Genomic DNA, 19,699 nt, shown 5'->3' on the forward strand with positions numbered 1-19,699 from the left:
CCCCCCTGCTCGCCGCTATACCCCCCGCATTGCTGGCGACACGCAGCGTGTCGCCAGCTCAATGTTTACCTTGCGCTGTCAGTCAGCGCTGCTCCCCTGCCTCCTCCGCATCGGCGCACCCGCCCGTGTCCCTTCCCTCCCGCTGATAGGAGGGAAGTGACGCGGCGGGTGGCGCCGATGCGGAGGAGGCGGGGGAGCGGCGCTGACTGACAGCGCAAGGTAAACATTGAGCTGGCGACACAGCCAGCAATGCGGGGGGTATAGCGGCGAGCAGGGGGGACATGGAGGCACACGATGGGGCAACAGAGGCTGGTCTTAGTGCGCACAACCAGCCTCTGTGCCCCAATAGTAAAAGTAATTCCCACCTCGGGTTCTCTTTAAAGAGACACTGAAGCGAGAATAAATCTCGCTTCAGTGCTTATATTCAGCAGGGGCATGTGTGCCCCTGCTAAAACGCCGCTATACCGCGGCTAAACGGGGGTCCCTTACCCCCCCCCCCCCCCCTGCAAAATCTACGACCAACTTGGTCGTAGATTTTACTGCTGTTGAGGCAGGGCTAACGGCTGCAGCCCTGCCTCTCAGCGCCGTCTATCAGCGGCGCATCGCCTCCTCTCCCCCGCCCCTCTCAGCAAAGGAAGACTGAGAGGGGCGGGGGAGAGGCGGAGATACGCGCTGACAGACGCGCGTGAGGCAGGGCTGCGGCCATTAGCCCTACCTCAATGCGGAAGAGATCCCCCACTGCACGGAGGGGATTTTGGGAGGTAAGGGACCCTCGTTTAGCCGCGGGATAGCGGCGTTTTAGCAGGGGCACACATGCCCCTGCTGAATATAAGCACTGAAGCGAGATTTATTCTTGCTTCAGTGTCTCTTTAAAGAAAAACATTTCTTTGTTACAGCTGATACAAATCCTGCAATACATCTGCAATGTAGCTACGTCTTTCCTGCTTTCATGGAAACAGACATATTGTTACCATTGTATGCTTTCAATTTAGCTTCTCTGCCATGGCATTCAGTTCCATGGTTGAGGGATCAAATTTCATCTTGTGATTAGTCACAGGGAATTAGACAGGCAAAACTCTCTACATACATACGGGGTGCATTTCTCTGTTTCCCTTCTGTCCTGTGCAAGGATCGGGGTCCACTTAAACCACTTCACACCCATCCCCAGGCATGTTAAAATGGGAGTGCACAGCCTTCACACCCACCCCCAAACCCGCCTGTTTGCATGTTCAGTAATAGTAGTTATTGCATATGTTTTGCATCTGATTTGAATGCAAAGTGTGCAGATAGCTTATTAGAGGTGCTGCATTTCAGATGCAGCCTATTGTGGTATGCGCTGGCCCTCTCCTTGCAGCCCCTCTGTATTGGTAGCTCCTCTGTATAGGTAGCCTTCACCCATATAGGTAGACAGTAGAACTAGGTAGCCAGAAAGGCTCTCCAGTATAGGTAGCGAGAAATAGGCGCACCCAGTGTAGGTGGCCAAAGGGACCATCCAGAATAAGTAGCCAGCTGTGACCCTTCCCTAATGCAGAATAGCAATCTACCTTCCCCAGGTGTCCCCGCCTCTGATAAAAGCGCCATCTCTCATCACATAACCAGACGGCAAGTCACGTGACAAGACAGGGCCCATTAAGTTACGCTGGAGGTCTGCTTTAATGTGTATTTGTTTGTTTATGTGCAAAATCATCCTTTTTTGAATGACAATTGGAGATAGTAAAAAAATTTTTTCTTTTTCTTTTTACAGGTATGCTGAGGTGACACAGAGTTTTTGTCCTCTTGCTGATATTAGCACTATGAAATAGCAACCAGTCACAAGGTTTCACTTATTACTTCTGTACAAATGAAACATCACTGTGTCTTGGATGAATTTGATAAAAAAAACCCCTCAAAATATTCCCATTTTATTGATTTATGACCTGAAATGCAGAAACACTAAGGGCTGGAACCCACAAGAGCGTTTTTTTGAGCATTTTGGCAGCGCTGCGATACGCTAGCGTTTTGCCAAAATGCTCAGCTGATGTTAACCTCCTGAGCGGTATGGACGAGCTCAGCTCGTCCATCACCGCCGGAGGCTGCCGCTCAGGCCCTGCTGGGCCGATTTTCTTCAAATAAAGTGCAGCACACGCAGCCGGCACTTTGCCAGCCGCGTGTGCTGCCTGATCGCCGCCGCTCTGCGGCGATTCGCCGCGAGCAGCGGCGAAAGAGGGCCCCCCTAGCCGCCTGAGCCCTGTGCAGCCGGAACAAAAAGTTCCGGCCAGCGCTAAGGGCTGGATCGGAGGCGGCTGACGTCAGGACGTCGGCTGACGTCCATGACGTCACTCCGCTCGTCGCCATGGCGACGATCTAAGCAAAACAAGGAAGGCCGCTCATTGCGGCCTTCCTTGTTTATTATGGGCGCCGGAGGCGATCGGAAGAACGCCTCCGGAGCGCCCTCTAGTGGGCTTTCATGCAGCCAACTTTCAGTTGGCTGCATGAAATAGTTTTTTTTTAATTAAAAAAAAACCCTCCCGCAGCCTCCCTGGCGATCTCAATAGAACGCCGGGGAGGTTAATGGATGGGGCAACTTCCACAGGAGCGTTTGCGTTTCCCAGAAACGCAAACGCAGGACCTGCAGCATTTTGGGAGCGTTAGCGCTTCAATGTAAAGTATTGAAACGCTAGCAGAAACGCTCAGCAAAACCTAAACTGAGCGGTTTTGCTAGCGTTTTGCGGTTCAGCACACTGTAACAAAATAAAAAATAATTCACAGGACCAATCAGGATAAAAACGCAAAATGCTACACAACCGCTGAGCAAAAAAATACACTGTTGCAAAACGCGACCGAAAATGTGCATGAATCCGCTTGCAAACCGCTCAGACAAAGCGCTAGCGGTTGCGTTTTGCGTTTGCTGTTTTCAGTGGGTTCCAGGCCTAAAAGCCATTTTTCAAGATGTATTTACAGAATGCAACTTATAACAGGCAAGAGAAATGTATAATAGGCACAGTTCAGAAAAAAACACCCTCATATCCCCACATCCTGCGGGCCCCCTGCTATCACCAGGCAAGCTTTGTTGCCTTGCCTGTAAACCTGCTCTCTCTAAAGATGCCCATACCAGTGCTGTGAAGTCATTAAAAAAAATCCAACTCCGAATCCTCAGTTCATGAACCCACCAACTCCGATTTCAGGTACCCAAAATTACTCAGATTCCTCGACTCAGACTCCACAACCCAGTTAGAACTATGGAGTGGGTAGAAAAATCATCCAACTCTGACTCCTCAGTTTATGAAGCCTCTGACTCCAGGTGCCCAAAAATTGCTCAGACTCCACAACCCTGGCCCATACATCTAGCAATATATGGGCAGATTCGACCAAGAGACAGATATATTTGTCAGATACCTGTTGCCTGTCCATACGCCACAGGTTGATTCGTTTTCAGCATGAAATCTTTGGAAAATCGGCCCGTGTCGCTGCCTTGCCGCCCCTGGCTGCAGTCCCTATAATGTCAGGTCCCCCCCAATGGAATCGTTGATTGGGCATGCTTATTGCAACACTGATTTTCATCCAGGTTTATAATAATCTAATCGGATGGTTGATAAAATGCAAAATCAACAGATGGATGGCCACTCTAACTCAGTCACCCCCAGCACCCACACCTAACCCCAGAAAATTCATCTCCTCTTTTACACTACATGCAAATCCAATCTCCGATTTTGATGCAATTCTGAATTTCGATGCTATTAAAGGGTACCTAAACTAAACGTAAAAAACACGTTTCACTTACCTGGGGCTTCTACCAGCCCCCTGCATCTGCCCTGTGTACACGCCGCTCCTCAACGATCCTCTCTGTTTCCACGTCGCGGCTGAGTGTCGTTTACACTCGACTGAGTCGGCGGGCCACTGCTCGTATGCAGCCCTGGCTATCCGTATGCTTGTCTGCGTTGCTGTCCGCAATAGCGTCCCGCGCAGGATGCTTTTGCAGATGGCAACGCGGACAAGTATAGGGATGGCCAGGGCTGCGCAGGCGCAGTGGCCCGCCGACTCCAAGTTGAGCATAAACGAAACTTAGCTGTGACGGGGAAACGGAGGATCGTTGTGGAGTGTCGTGGGCACAGAACAGCTGCATTGGGCGGGTAGAAGCTCCAGGTAAGTTAATCATTTGGTTTAATTTCCCTTAAAAAAACGCAGCATGGAGGACTTTTTTTTTTTTTTTAAGTTTTTCTTCTTGTTTTATTCGAGTGAAAATCGATATCGCAAATCGAAATACCAATTTGCAGTTTAAAAGAAGCTTAAGGGCCCTTTTTACACTGGCTGCAATCAACTTCAAAAAGTGAATTGTAGCCGTTTTGGCGATCACTAGAACACCGGGATTAACATGTAAATCATGGTGCTCATTTCCCACTAGTGCATGTTGCTTTTTCCCTGCTCGCAATTGTCGGCTTACGTGATTCTCACAACGATCACGCTCCATTCCCAATGGCTATATTGCGCAATTGCAGCTAGTGGAAATGACTGCTTGCACAATCGCAGTGCAGCGTGATTGCGCTTACAATTGCACGTAGCAGGGGAAAAGGACCCTAAAAAAATGTCCTTTTTTTTCTGCATTTTCTTCTAGTGTTGCTAACATCCTGTGAAAATCAGAATTATAATTTGCAGGGTAAGAGAAGCCTGATGGTAATATTATGCCCATCATCTAAAGCCTCATACACACCGCCTCAGCTAATAATCAGGCATGCGCACATTGACCCCAGACCGCCTACCTGCAAGCTATCCGCCCGGCGGATCAACCCACCCACGTGGCAACTGAATGATTTCAAACCGCAGCTCCCCCACCCGCCATGTGACATGCACGCGCTGCTCCTTCGACCCTCCGCCCCCCCAGCATAGCAACAGAGTGTGTCGTCACCTACACAGCTGACTTACATTTTTTTGCAACTCGGCAATGTTGCCCAAAAGGAGTTGAGTCCCCTGCGCATGCGTAGGATGGCAAAACAAGCGCAAATGAGGGATACGCGTGGCCAGGGCTGTGCAGGCGCACTGGCAAAGCAACTGGATAGCTGCCAAAATGAAACTAGCTGGCTGCGGGGGACGAGAGGATTGGTGTGTCCCGGCGCAGGACTTTTGCAGGGGGCTAGTGGAAGCCCCAGGTAAGTGAAACCTTTTTTTCTTTTACTCTGTTAAGGTTCACTTTAATGTGCCCATACACCTGTCAATCCGCCACCAAATCGACCATCAGCCTGTATTCTCTTCTGCTTGATTTCAGATCGAATCTGTTCTGAAATGATTCTATTGCCTGCCCACTCACTGCAGACAGATTTCATATAGGTGCACCGGTGTCGTGTGGAACAGAATCTCGCGGTGAGGTCACTGGAGGAGGCCAGGAGTCACGCCGGCGGACAGGTGAGCCTTTAACACTTTGTTTCTTAAAAAGAAAAAAACACTGCTGAGGTTCCTCATAAAGTGAACCTTAAGTCTGAAAAAAAGAGTTTCACTCACCTGGGGCTTTCCTCAGCCCCCTGCAGCTGATCGGTGCCCTCGCCGTGTCCCTCCAATCTTCCTGTCCCCGCCGGCAGCCACTTCCGGTGTCGCCGTCACCGGCCGTCAGGCTGGGAACGCGAGTGATTCTTTGCGTTCCCAGCCACAATATCGCCCCCTATGCTGCTATTGCACATTGCACAGCCGGAAGTGGCTGCCGGCGGGGACAGGAAGCTCAAAGGGACACAGCGAGGGCACCGATCAGCTGCAGGGGGCTGAGGAAAGCCCCAGGTGAGTAAAACTCATTTTTTTTTTCAGACTCAAGGTTCACTTTAATGAATATTTGTTTTATTCACTTTAATGCAAAAAACTAGAGAAATAGGGGTTGCTGTAAATGAATGTTTAATATGGACGTGGGGGCTGTGTGTGTATAGGGAGGTGAGCTGATGTACATGTAAGGGGTGGTTATATACAGAAATGGGGCTTCACATGGAAGGTTAGTCAAAAGAAAGTTGGCTTAGAAGAGGACAAAGTATGAATTTGGCATCTTGTCACCCGGGCAACCTCTAAGAGCCTCTGTACACTGCACGGATTATTATTATTATTGATTTATAAAGCGCCAACATATTCCGTGGCGCTGTACAAAGTAAGAAACAAACATGGGGTACATAATACAGACAATGGTGTACACTAATATACAAAATACATAATTGGTGACAAAATACAAAAACTGATACAGCATACAGAATACAAAATACAGAAGTGGGAATGACAGTGATAAAAATAACATGATGAATAAAATGTATAATGATTTCCAAGACACAAAAGGGGAGAGAGCCCTGCCCTTGCGAGCTTACAATCTAAAGATGAAAAACTGATCCATCAAACAGATAATTTTTATTGGGCATGAGTTTATCATCCGTGATTTCCATTCCATTAGCGATCGGTCAATGTATTTCTCAATCTGGAATTATCGTTGACTCCCTATATTTGCAATCCAATCAGCAGGACGGAACTAAACGGTTCCCTTTCAAATGGACAGAGGATCCGTTCGCATCCGTTGGGATACCTTCCAAAAACGGACCGTTTTTCTGTACAGTGTGAACCGGCCTTTAGGATTTAGTCCTAATAGTGCGTTCATTAACCCTTAGCAGACACTAAAGGTGGCCATACATCTAGTGATTTGGCTTTAAGATCGACCATTTGATTCTGTCATTTCATCAAATCGAGTGTGCTCCAGTATGTCTGATCAATGAAAAGCTGCCGATATCATGTTAAATACCTTAGTCGATCGAGCAAGATGTCTGTCAATCACACAGGAATCGGCTACTTTTCACATACCGTTTGACTCTGTATCGATTTTTGCATTCAGAGAATAAAGGTACAATATCGGTCAGATTGATTTGTGAAAGTGAATCACATAGGATATCCCGACTTTCGATCAACCACACTGAAGTTGATCTCCCAATAAACGCGATTGCTTTGTCGACTGAATCAGAATCGCTAGATATATGGATACCTTGAGGCTTCTTTTCCACAAGCAGCTGAAGGCAGTGAATTCACCGCCTGTCAGCTGCTCCCATCCACTTTCTGGGTGCTTGCTAGCACTCGGCACAGGCAGCGCCCCAATGTAGTTTCCTCTGAGCATAACACTTGCCGTGCTCAGATGCAGCATGAAACTGTTTAACACAACCGTGTGTAAAACATGATGCCCGCTGTTACCGATCGCTTCCACTCAGCTGTGTTTAATTACCGCAGAATGGCGCTTGTGGCCGGCATCTGTGGAAAATAGGTAATTGGGCTGAAAGCACACTTGTCTGTCATTTTTCTATGCATATTTATTAGGATGCATTTTCTGCACACCATGTATGTCTGTAGGTGGGTAAACGTATTTTTTTCCCCCACAGATGCTAATGTAATTGATGGAGAAAATGCACACAGTGCTACACTGCTATCCTTTTTTTTTTTCTGCATGCAAGTATAAACTAGCCCATTGATTAACGTTGGTTCTTAGTTTTCCTGTGCGGAAAACACACGCAGACACAGACAAGTGTGCTCCCTGCCTTAAAGGGAACCTGAACTGAAAGGGAAAAAAAATAGTTTCACTTGGGGCTTCTACCAGCTCCCTGCAGCCGCCTTGTGCCCGCGCCGACACGGAACAATTGTCTGCTCGCCTGCAGCGGCTGAGTTTTGATTTCGGCGAATGGGCCAGTCAATTGCCACTGTGCCTGCACGGCCCTAGCTGCACGCGTCCTCTATCACGCTCCCATCACTGGGATTGTCCTGCGCCTGTGCAGTATGAGATTTTCTCATACAGCTGCTGGCAAAGAGACATCTGCTAATGAGTGTCCATTACTGCTACTGGCATAGTGGCAGCTGCTAATCAGTGGGTGTTAGTGATGCCACAAACTGTTCACTGGCAAACAGTTCTCCATGTATCTACTTCTGGGTCGGCGAGGTCAGAGAGTAGTGTGCAGGTGCTGGCCCTGCTGTGTCTGTCCTTGACCATGTGCCCACCAGCACTCTGCGCATTATGTCATGACTACATAGTACACATGCCCACTATGTAGTCATGACATGTGCAGAGTGCTCCCAGACACGGGTGCACAATCAAGGATGCACGCCACTGGGCCATTGATTGCTAATTAGTAGCGTTTACTGATGCTGACAGTGGCTGTTACTGCTGCTGGCATAACAGACAAGTGAGACAGCGAACCTGGTAACCAGAGGTCACTTGCTGGATGCATTTTCTACCTTGCTGAAATGGGACATCCTTGGTACAGTTGTAGGAGACCAAAGTTAATGTCGATGCACAGGTGTTATTCACAGAACAATATCATTAGATTTGTCATATTCTTCACTGAACAATGTTGGTGAAAATCTACATCACACTCAACTTTATCTTGATACTGATGAAAACGTTTAGCGCAAAGTGTCGTAAAAAAGAACAAATGGAAATCATTTAATTTTTGTGCATAATTATATCTTCTATAAATGGGCTGTAAGTCCATAAAATATACATAATGCTAATTGTCTTTGCCCAGATTTTTATTCCTGAATAACATAAATGTATGTGTTTGGTGTCATATACTTTACACTGTAATGTTATGCCTTGTTAAAGAGGGACTATGCATGGGCCCCAAACAATTGTCTTCTTATTCACAGGTCACGGGATACCAGTAAATGTATATTCACATGAAGTGCAGCTTTTGTGATATTATTACTGCTCTTTCACATGGCTGTAGTCCAAAGTTTGCACTGACTTGAATGGTTATTGTAGTAATTCTCTTTGTGACACGCATGAATACTGTCTCCTGTAGCAATCAGGCCCCCAGACCAGTGATGTGCTCTGTTGCAAAGAGGAGGAATGGCACGTGGCACATGAGGGAGCGACACTAAACTGGAGGCATAAGTAACTTGTACATTATACTTGGCCATTGCTTAGGCAAGATAATTCATCAGTCCAGATCTCTTGCTGATACATGAGGGAGGTCGGGGCCACGATACACACACTTGGGAGAGGGGTTCTAGAGATTCATCTAGCATTTGTACAAGCCTTGATTTGGGCTTCATTTGCCCTGTGCCACATGTTGATGTGAAATCACATCTGAATCCAGTAGGCATGCCAATGCATGGCTAGAAGCATTCTTTTTTCCCCCCGCAAGTGATTTTAGTGGGGTGTAATTCTGCATCCGAATTTGTGTGCAAGGAAATGGAAAGGAATCGCAGAAATGGAAATTTATTGTAGACCTTATTGAGACACTAAACCCGAAGGAGGTTACCGATCAAGTGCCCTAACTCCTCTAGTCGTAGCCTAATTCCAGGAGTGCCTTAAAGAGAATTTGAGACAGGAAGCATCTCTGGCTCCATACTTGCCTGGGGCTTCTTTAAGCCCCCTTGAGGCTGCTCAGTCCCTTGCCGTCTCCCCGGGTGGCCCTTGTCTCCCTCAATTTGGCCCGAAAGCTTGACTGAGTCACGTTTCACCGCACGTTCTGCTCAGCTGCGTGCTCCCCCATTGTGGTCCTACTGCTGGAAGCTTTCTGCAATTGCGCATCAGTTCTGCACTGGAGTAAAATGCTCCCACTGCGGGAGAGTGACTGGTGTGCGTTTACGGCTAAGCACATTTACGTGATAAAACGTTACTCGGCCAAGCTTTCAGGGCCAAATTGCAGAGGACAGGAGCCACCGGGAGAGAACGAGGGGGCTTAAGGAAGCCACGGGTAAATATGGTGCCTGAGACGCTTTTTGTCTGTTTTCAAGGTACACTTAAAGTTAATTAACCACTTCACCGCCCGGGTACAGTATATCTACGCTCCTTTGGACTTGAGTTCCCCGCCCGGAGCCTCCTGCTGCTGTCCGTGCTCCCGCTTGCGCTCGTGCACGCCGCTGGCCGCTTGCCCGTACATCAATGAATGGGAAAAACCATTCCCGTTCATTGATCTCTGCCCCCAGCAATGATCAGCTGCTTCTATGAGAAGCAGTGCGATCATTGTGAAAAAAAAAAAGTTTCCTAGCCTCCCTGAACATCCTATAAGGGCTTTTTTGCTGATAATTCAGCAGTGTAGGGCCATTCACCTATGCTACTGGTGGTGTCTTGACTGAAGCTGAGACTTTGATCTCTATTGCGCAGTCCATTTGTCGCACAAATCAAGAATATCTCTGCAGCCAGAAATGGTACTCTACTTGGTATATGTGATTGTCCGGGGAAGTAGGTGTCGTGCGGGTCCAAGTCAGAAGTAAAGTTGAGACCACATCTATAGCATATTGGTGGGGTGGGAGGGTTCCTTTTAGGAGGGCGGATATTTTTCCTGGAGTTTGTACTCCTTTCCACAAGTTAGGGCATACCTTCAACTATTATAGGCTATTAAAAGGGTGGGGGGTAGGTTCCTTAGAGAAGATTGTGTTTTCCATTGGAAGATTCTTCTCTTGTTCAGTTAGCATGGGGTGGGTTGTGCCAACATATACTAGGTTGGTGGGATGAATTAGTTCCCTGGGGAGGGTATCTTAATCTTGGAGGGGGGTTTTTAGCTGACAATTCAGCAGGGTAGGGACCATGCATCTATGCTATTTCTGGGGTCTTGACAAAAGCTGAGAGTTTGATCTCTACTGCGCCATTCATTTGTCACACAAATCAATAACAGTATCTCTGTAGCCAGAAGTGGTACTCTTCTTGGTATGTGTGATGTCAGGGGAAATAGAAGGCGTTGTGTGGGGGTCCAAGTCAGAAGTAGAGTTGAGACCACATATATAGCATACTGCTGGTTTGTGAGGGTGCCCGGGGGGGGTGTTTCTGGAGCTTGTACTCCTTTCAGCTAGTTAGGGTATTGGCCTTGTTCCTTTGCTGTATGTGTGATGTCACTTTTTGCTGTGACTAGGATCTCTGCTGCGCCTTCTGCTTTTCACACACGAATAGAACATCTCAGCAGCCAATCTGCTGTGTATGTGTGTGATGCCGGGGAGGTAGGAGACGCAGTTTAGCGCCAAGTCTAACTGAAGTTGACGCCACATATATAGTGAACCGGAGGTGCGGGTGGGGTCCCAGAGAAGATTGATTTCCAGTGGAAGAATCTTCTCGTGTTAGGTTAGCACTGGGTGGGAAGCCGACATACATCATGTTGGTGGGATGAAATTGATCCCTGGGGAGGGTGTCTTAATCTGGGAAGGGCTTTTTTGCTGATAATTCAGCAGTGTAGGGCCATTCACCTATGCTATTGGTGGTGTCTTGACTGAAGCTGAGACTTTGATCTCTATTGCGCAGTCCATTTGTCGCACAAATCAAGAATATCTCTGCAGCCAGAAATGGTACTCTACTTGGTATATGTGATTGTCCGGGGAAGTAGGTGTCGTGCGGGTCCAAGTCAGAAGTAAAGTTGAGACCACATCTATAGCATATTGGTGGGGTGGGAGGGTTCCTTTTAGGAGGGCGGATATTTTTCCTGGAGTTTGTACTCCTTTCCACTAGTTAGGGCATACCTTCAACTATTATAGGCTATTAAAAGGGTGGGGGGTAGGTTCCTTAGAGAAGATTGTGTTCTCCATTGGAAGATTCTTCTCTTGTTCAGTTAGCATGGGGTGGGTTGTGCCAACATATACCAGGTTGGTGGGATGAATTAGTTCCCTGGGGAGGGTATCTTAATCTTGGAGGGGTTTTATTTAGCTGACAATTCAGCAGGGTAGGGACCATGCATCTATGCTATTTCTGGGGTCTTGACAAAAGCTGAGACTTTGATCTCTACTGCGCCTTTCATTTGTCACACAAATCAATAACAGTATCTCTGTAGCCAGAAGTGGTACTCTTCTTGGTATGTGTGATGTCAGGGGAAATAGAAGGCGTTGCGTGGGGATCCAAGTCAGAAGTAGAGTTGAGACCACATATATAGCATACTGCTGGTTTGTGAGGGTTCCCGGGGGGGGGGGGGGGGGGGTTTCTGGAGCTAGTACTCCTTTCAGCTAGTTAGGGTATTGGCCTTGTTCCTTTGCTGTATGTGTGATGTCACTTTTTGCTGTGACTAGGATCTCTGCTGCGCCTTCTGCTTTTCACACACGAATAGAACATCTCAGCAGCCAATCTGCTGTGTATGTGTGTGATGCCGGGGAGGTAGGAGACGCAGTTTAGCGCCATGTCTAACTGAAGTTGACGCCACATATATAGTGAACCGGAGGTGCAGGTGGGGTCCCAGAGAAGATTGATTTCCAGTGGAAGAATCTCCTCGTGTTAGGTTAGCACTGGGTGGGAAGCCGACATACATCATGTTGGTGGGATGAAATTGATCCCTGGGGAGGGTGTACTCCTTTCAGCTAGTTAGGATATTGGCCTTGTTCCTTTGCTGTATGTGTGATGTCACTTTTTGCTGTGACTAGGATCTCTGCTGCGCCTTCTGCTTTTCACACACGAATAGAACATCTCAGCAGCCAATCTGCTGTGTATGTGTGTGATGCCGGGGAGGTAGGAGACGCAGTTTAGCGCCAAGTCTAACTGAAGTTGACGCCACATATATAGTGAACCGGAGGTGCGGGTGGGGTCCCAGAGAAGATTGATTTCCAGTGGAAGAATCTTCTCGTGTTAGGTTAGCACTGGGTGGGAAGCCGACATACATCATGTTGGTGGGATGAAATTGTTCCCTAGGGAGGGTGTCTTAATCTGGGAAGGGCTTTTTTGCTGATAATTCAGCAGTGTAGGGCCATTCACCTATGCTATTGGTGGTGTCTTGACTGAAGCTGAGACTTTGATCTCTATTGCGCAGTCCATTTGTCGCACAAATCAAGAATATCTCTGCAGCCAGAAATGGTACTCTACTTGGTATATGTGATTGTCCGGGGAAGTAGGTGTCGTGCGGGTCCAAGTCAGAAGTAAAGTTCAGACCACATCTATAGCATATTGGTGGGGTGGGAGGGTTCCTTTTAGGAGGGCGGATATTTTTCCTGGAGTTTGTACTCCTTTCCACAAGTTAGGGCATACCTTCAACTATTATAGGCTATTAAAAGGGTGGGGGGTAGGTTCCTTAGAGAAGATTGTGTTTTCCATTGGAAGATTTTTCTCTTGTTCAGTTAGCATGGGGTGGGTTGTGCCAACATATACTAGGTTGGTGGGATGAATTAGTTCCCTGGGGAGGGTATCTTAATCTTGGAGGGTTTTTTTTAGCTGACAATTCAGCAGGGTAGGGACCATGCATCTATGCTATTTCTGGGGTCTTGACAAAAGCTGAGACTTTGATCTCTACTGCGCCATTCATTTGTCACACAAATCAATAACAGTATCTCTGTAGCCAGAAGTGGTACTCTTCTTGGTATGTGTGATGTCAGGGGAAATAGAAGGCGTTGTGTGGGGGTCCAAGTCAGAAGTAGAGTTGAGGCCACATATATAGCATACTGCTGGTTTGTGAGGGTGCCCGGGGGGGTGTTTCTGGAGCTTGTACTCCTTTCAGCTAGTTAGGGTATTGGCCTTGTTCCTTTGCTGTATGTGTGATGTCACTTTTTGCTGTGACTAGGATCTCTGCTGCGCCTTCTGCTTTTCACACACGAATAGAACATCTCAGCAGCCAATCTGCTGTGTATGTGTGTGATGCCGGGGAGGTAGGAGACGCAGTTTAGCGCCAAGTCTAACTGAAGTTGACGCCACATATATAGTGAACCGGCGGTGCGGGTGGGGTCCCAGAGAAGATTGATTTCCAGTGGAAGAATCTTCTCGTGTTAGGTTAGCACTGGGTGGGAAGCCGACATACATCATGTTGGTGGGATGAAATTGATCCCTGGGGAGGGTGTCTTAATCTGGGAACGGCTTTTTTGCTGATAATTCAGCAGTGTAGGGCCATTCACCTATGCTATTGGTGGTGTCTTGACTGAAGCTGAGACCTTGATCTCTATTGCGCAGTCCATTTGTCGCACAAATCAAGAATATCTCTGCAGCCAGAAATGGTACTCTACTTGGTATATGTGATTGTCCGGGGAAGTAGGTGTCGTGCGGGTCCAAGTCAGAAGTAAAGTTGAGACCACATCTATAGCATATTGGTGGGGTGGGAGGGTTCCTTTTAGGAGGGCGGATATTTTTCCTGGAGTTTGTACTCCTTTCCACTAGTCAGGGCATACCTTCAACTATTATAGGCTATTAAAAGGGTGGGGGGTAGGTTCCTTAGAGAAGATTGTGTTTTCCATTGGAAGATTCTTCTCTTGTTCAGTTAGCATGGGGTGGGTTGTGCCAACATATACTAGGTTGGTGGGATGAATTAGTTCCCTGGGGAGGGTATCTTAATCTTGGAGGGGGGTTTTAGCTGACAATTCAGCAGGGTAGGGACCATGCATCTATGCTATTTCTGGGGTCTTGACAAAAGCTGAGACTTTGATCTCTACTGCGCCATTCATTTGTCACACAAATCAATAACAGTATCTCTGTAGCCAGAAGTGGTACTCTTCTTGGTATGTGTGATGTCAGGGGAAATAGAAGGCGTTGTGTGGGGGTCCAAGTCAGAAGTAGAGTTGAGACCACATATATAGCATACTGCTGGTTTGTGAGGGTGCCCGGGGGGGTGTTTCTGGAGCTTGTACTCCTTTCAGCTAGTTAGGGTATTGGCCTTGTTCCTTTGCTGTATGTGTGATGTCACTTTTTGCTGTGACTAGGATCTCTGCTGCGCCTTCTGCTTTTCACACACGAATAGAACATCTCAGCAGCCAATCTGCTGTGTATGTGTGTGATGCCGGGGAGGTAGGAGACGCAGTTTAGCGCCAAGTCTAACTGAAGTTGACGCCACATATATAGTGAACCGGAGGTGCGGGTGGGGTCCCAGAGAAGATTGATTTCCAGTGGAAGAATCTTCTCGTGTTAGGTTAGCACTGGGTGGGAAGCCGACATACATCATGTTGGTGGGATGAAATTGATCCCTGGGGAGGGTGTCTTAATCTGGGAAGGGCTTTTTTGCTGATAATTCAGCAGTGTAGGGCCATTCACCTATGCTATTGGTGGTGTCTTGACTGAAGCTGAGACTTTGATCTCTATTGCGCAGTCCATTTGTCGCACAAATCAAGAATAGCTCTGCAGCCAGAAATGGTACTCTACTTGGTATATGTGATTGTCCGGGGAAGTAGGTGTCGTGCGGGTCCAAGTCAGAAGTAAAGTTGAGACCACATCTATAGCATATTGGTGGGGTGGGAGGGTTCCTTTTAGGAGGGTGGATATTTTTCCTGGAGTTTGTACTCCTTTCCACTAGTCAGGGCATACCTTCAACTATTATAGGCTATTAAAAGGGTGGGGGGTAGGTTCCTTAGAGAAGATTGTGTTTTCCATTGGAAGATTCTTCTCTTGTTCAGTTAGCATGGGGTGGGTTGTGCCAACATATACTAGGTTGGTGGGATGAATTAGTTCCCTGGGGAGGGTATCTTAATCTTGGAGGGGGGTTTTAGCTGACAATTCAGCAGGGTAGGGACCATGCATCTATGCTATTTCTGGGGTCTTGACAAAAGCTGAGACTTTGATCTCTACTGCGCCATTCATTTGTCACACAAATCAATAACAGTATCTCTGTAGCCAGAAGTGGTACTCTTCTTGGTATGTGTGATGTCAGGGGAAATAGAAGGCGTTGTGTGGGGGTCCAAGTCAGAAGTAGAGTTGAGGCCACATATATAGCATACTGCTGGTTTGTGAGGGTGCCCGGGGGGGTGTTTCTGGAGCTTGTACTCCTTTCAGCTAGTTAGGGTATTGGCCTTGTTCCTTTGCTGTATGTGTGATGTCACTTTTTGCTGTGACTAGGATCTCTGCTGCGCCTTCTGCTTTTCACACACGAATAGAACATCTCAGCAGCCAATCTGCTGTGTATGTGTGTGATGCCGGGGAGGTAGGAGACGCAGTTTAGCGCCAAGTCTAACTGAAGTTGACGCCACATATATAGTGAACCGGAGGTGCGGGTGGGGTCCCAGAGAAGATTGATTTCCAGTGGAAGAATCTTCTCGTGTTAGGTTAGCACTGTGTGGGAAGCCGACATACATCATGTTGATGGGATGAAATTGATCCCTGGGGAGGGTGTCTTAATCTGGGAAGGGCTTTTTTGCTGATAATTCAGCAGTGTAGGGCCATTCACCTATGCTATTGGTGGTGTCTTGACTGAAGCTGAGACTTTGATCTCTATTGCGCAGTCCATTTGTCGCACAAATCAAGAATATCTCTGCAGCCAGAAATGGTACTCTACTTGGTATATGTGATTGTCCGGGGAAGTAGGTGTCGTGCGGGTCCAAGTCAGAAGTAAAGTTGAGACCACATCTATAGCATATTGGTGGGGTGGGAGGGTTCCTTTTAGGAGGGTGGATATTTTTCCTGGAGTTTGTACTCCTTTCCACTAGTCAGGGCATACCTTCAACTATTATAGGCTATTAAAAGGGTGGGGGGTAGGTTCCTTAGAGAAGATTGTGTTTTCCATTGGAAGATTCTTCTCTTGTTCAGTTAGCATGGGGTGGGTTGTGCCAACATATACTAGGTTGGTGGGATGAATTAGTTCCCTGGGGAGGGTATCTTAATCTTGGAGGGGGGTTTTAGCTGACAATTCAGCAGGGTAGGGACCATGCATCTATGCTATTTCTGGGGTCTTGACAAAAGCTGAGACTTTGATCTCTACTGCGCCATTCATTTGTCACACAAATCAATAACAGTATCTCTGTAGCCAGAAGTGGTACTCTTCTTGGTATGTGTGATGTCAGGGGAAATAGAAGGCGTTGTGTGGGGGTCCAAGTCAGAAGTAGAGTTGAGGCCACATATATAGCATACTGCTGGTTTGTGAGGGTGCCCGGGGGGGTGTTTCTGGAGCTTGTACTCCTTTCAGCTAGTTAGGGTATTGGCCTTGTTCCTTTGCTGTATGTGTGATGTCACTTTTTGCTGTGACTAGGATCTCTGCTGCGCCTTCTGCTTTTCACACACGAATAGAACATCTCAGCAGCCAATCTGCTGTGTATGTGTGTGATGCCGGGGAGGTAGGAGACGCAGTTTAGCGCCAAGTCTAACTGAAGTTGACGCCACATATATAGTGAACCGGAGGTGCGGGTGGGGTCCCAGAGAAGATTGATTTCCAGTGGAAGAATCTTCTCGTGTTAGGTTAGCACTGGGTGGGAAGCCGACATACATCATGTTGGTGGGATGAAATTGATCCCTGGGGAGGGTGTCTTAATCTGGGAAGGGCTTTTTTGCTGATAATTCAGCAGTGTAGGGCCATTCACCTATGCTATTGGTGGTGTCTTGACTGAAGCTGAGACTTTGATCTCTATTGCGCAGTCCATTTGTCGCACAAATCAAGAATATCTCTGCAGCCAGAAATGGTACTCTACTTGGTATATATGATTGTGCGGGGAAGTAGGTGTCGTGCGGGTCCAAGTCAGAAGTAAAGTTGAGACCATATCTATAGCATATTGGTGGGGTGGGAGGGTTCCTTTTAGGAGGGCGGATATTTTTCCTGGAGTTTGTACTCCTTTCCACAAGTAAGGGCATACCTTCAACTATTATAGGCTATTAAAAGCGTGGGGGGTAGGTTCCTTAGAGAAGATTGTGTTTTCCATTGGAAGATTCTTCTCTTGTTCAGTTAGCATGGGGTGGGTTGTGCCAACATATACTAGGTTGGTGGGATGAATTAGTTCCCTGGGGAGGGTATCTTAATCTTGGAGGGGGGGTTTTTAGCTGACAATTCAGCAGGGTAGGGACCATGCATCTATGCTATTTCTGGGGTCTTGACAAAAGCTGAGACTTTGATCTCTACTGCGCCATTCATTTGTCACACAAATCAATAACAGTATCTCTGTAGCCAGAAGTGGTACTCTTCTTGGTATGTGTGATGTCAGGGGAAATAGAAGGCGTTGTGTGGGGGTCCAAGTCAGAAGTAGAGTTGAGACCACATATATAGCATACTGCTGGTTTGTGAGGGTGCCTGGGGGGGTGTTTCTGGAGCTTGTACTCCTTTCAGCTAGTTAGGGTATTGGCCTTGTTCCTTTGCTGTATGTGTGATGTCACTTTTTGCTGTGACTAGGATCTCTGCTGCGCCTTCTGCTTTTCACACACGAATAGAACATCTCAGCAGCCAATCTGCTGTGTATGTGTGTGATGCCGGGGAGGTAGGAGACGCAGTTTAGCGCCAAGTCTAACTGAAGTTGACGCCACATATATAGTGAACCGGAGGTGCGGGTGGGGTCCCAGAGAAGATTGATTTCCAGTGGAAGAATCTTCTCGTGTTAGGTTAGCACTGGGTGGGAAGCCGACATACATCATGTTGGTGGGATGAAATTGATCCCTGGGGAGGGTGTCTTAATCTGGGAAGGGCTTTTTTGCTGATAATTCAGCAGTGTAGGGCCATTCACCTATGCTATTGGTGGTGTCTTGACTGAAGCTGAGACTTTGATCTCTATTGCGCAGTCCATTTGTCGCACAAATCAAGAATATCTCTGCAGCCAGAAATGGTACTCTACTTGGTATATGTGATTGTCCGGGGAAGTAGGTGTCGTGCGGGTCCAAGTCAGAAGTAAAGTTGAGACCACATCTATAGCATATTGGTGGGGTGGGAGGGTTCCTTTTAGGAGGGTGGATATTTTTCCTGGAGTTTGTACTCCTTTCCACTAGTCAGGGCATACCTTCAACTATTATAGGCTATTAAAAGGGTGGGGGGTAGGTTCCTTAGAGAAGATTGTGTTTTCCATTGGAAGATTCTTCTCTTGTTCAGTTAGCATGGGGTGGGTTGTGCCAACATATACTAGGTTGGTGGGATGAATTAGTTCCCTGGGGAGGGTATCTTAATCTTGGAGGGGGGTTTTAGCTGACAATTCAGCAGGGTAGGGACCATGCATCTATGCTATTTCTGGGGTCTTGACAAAAGCTGAGACTTTGATCTCTACTGCGCCATTCATTTGTCACACAAATCAATAACAGTATCTCTGTAGCCAGAAGTGGTACTCTTCTTGGTATGTGTGATGTCAGGGGAAATAGAAGGCGTTGTGTGGGGGTCCAAGTCAGAAGTAGAGTTGAGACCACATATATAGCATACTGCTGGTTTGTGAGGGTGCCCGGGGGGGGTGTTTCTGGAGCTTGTACTCCTTTCAGCTAGTTAGGGTATTGGCCTTGTTCCTTTGCTGTATGTGTGATGTCACTTTTTGCTGTGACTAGGATCTCTGCTGCACCTTCTGCTTTTCACACACGAATAGAACATCTCAGCAGCCAATCTGCTGTGTATGTGTGTGATGCCGGGGAGGTAGGAGACGCAGTTTAGCGCCAAGTCTAACTGAAGTTGACGCCACATATATAGTGAATCGGAGGTGCGGGTGGGGTCCCAGAGAAGATTGATTTCCAGTGGAAGAATCTTCTCATGTTAGGTTAGCACTGGGTGGGAAGCCGACATACATTATGTTGGTGGGATGAAATTGTTCCCTGGGGAGGGTGTCTTAATCTGGGAAGGGCTTTTTTGCTGTTAATTCAGCAGTGTAGGGCCATTCACCTATGCTATTGGTGGTGTCTTGACTGAAGCTGAGACTTTGATCTCTATTGCGCAGTCCATTTGTCGCACAAATCAAGAATATCTCTGCAGCCAGAAATGGTACTCTACTTGGTATATGTGATTGTCCGGGGAAGTAGGTGTCGTGCGGGTCCAAGTCAGAAGTAAAGTTGAGACCACATCTATAGCAAATTGGTGGGGTGGGATGGTTCCTTTTAGGAGGGCGGATATTTTTCCTGGAGTTTGTACTACTTTCCACTAGTTAGGGCATACCTTCAACTATTATAGGCTATTAAAAGGGT

At 47.4% G+C, this 19,699-nt stretch overlaps 1 protein-coding gene across 9 annotated transcripts in view; it reads left to right on the forward strand.

Moving 5' to 3' along the window:
- Positions 1–19,699, forward strand: part of LITAFD (LITAF domain containing) — a 311,228-nt gene that overhangs the window by 19,351 nt on the left and 272,178 nt on the right. For 6 of the 9 annotated variants that reach the window (XM_068244656.1, XM_068244664.1, XM_068244661.1 and 3 more), the window contains 2 exons: positions 1,745–1,816; positions 5,240–5,376. The gene's annotated coding sequence lies outside the window, so the exon portion shown is untranslated. The remainder of the gene's footprint in view (positions 1–1,744; positions 1,817–5,239; positions 5,377–19,699) is intronic. The other 3 variants (XM_068244657.1, XM_068244662.1, XM_068244663.1) reach the window with 1 other exon arrangement.

Source organism: Hyperolius riggenbachi, chromosome 7 (genome assembly GCF_040937935.1).
Source record: "Hyperolius riggenbachi isolate aHypRig1 chromosome 7, aHypRig1.pri, whole genome shotgun sequence".
Classification (NCBI taxonomy): Eukaryota; Metazoa; Chordata; class Amphibia; order Anura; family Hyperoliidae; genus Hyperolius; species Hyperolius riggenbachi.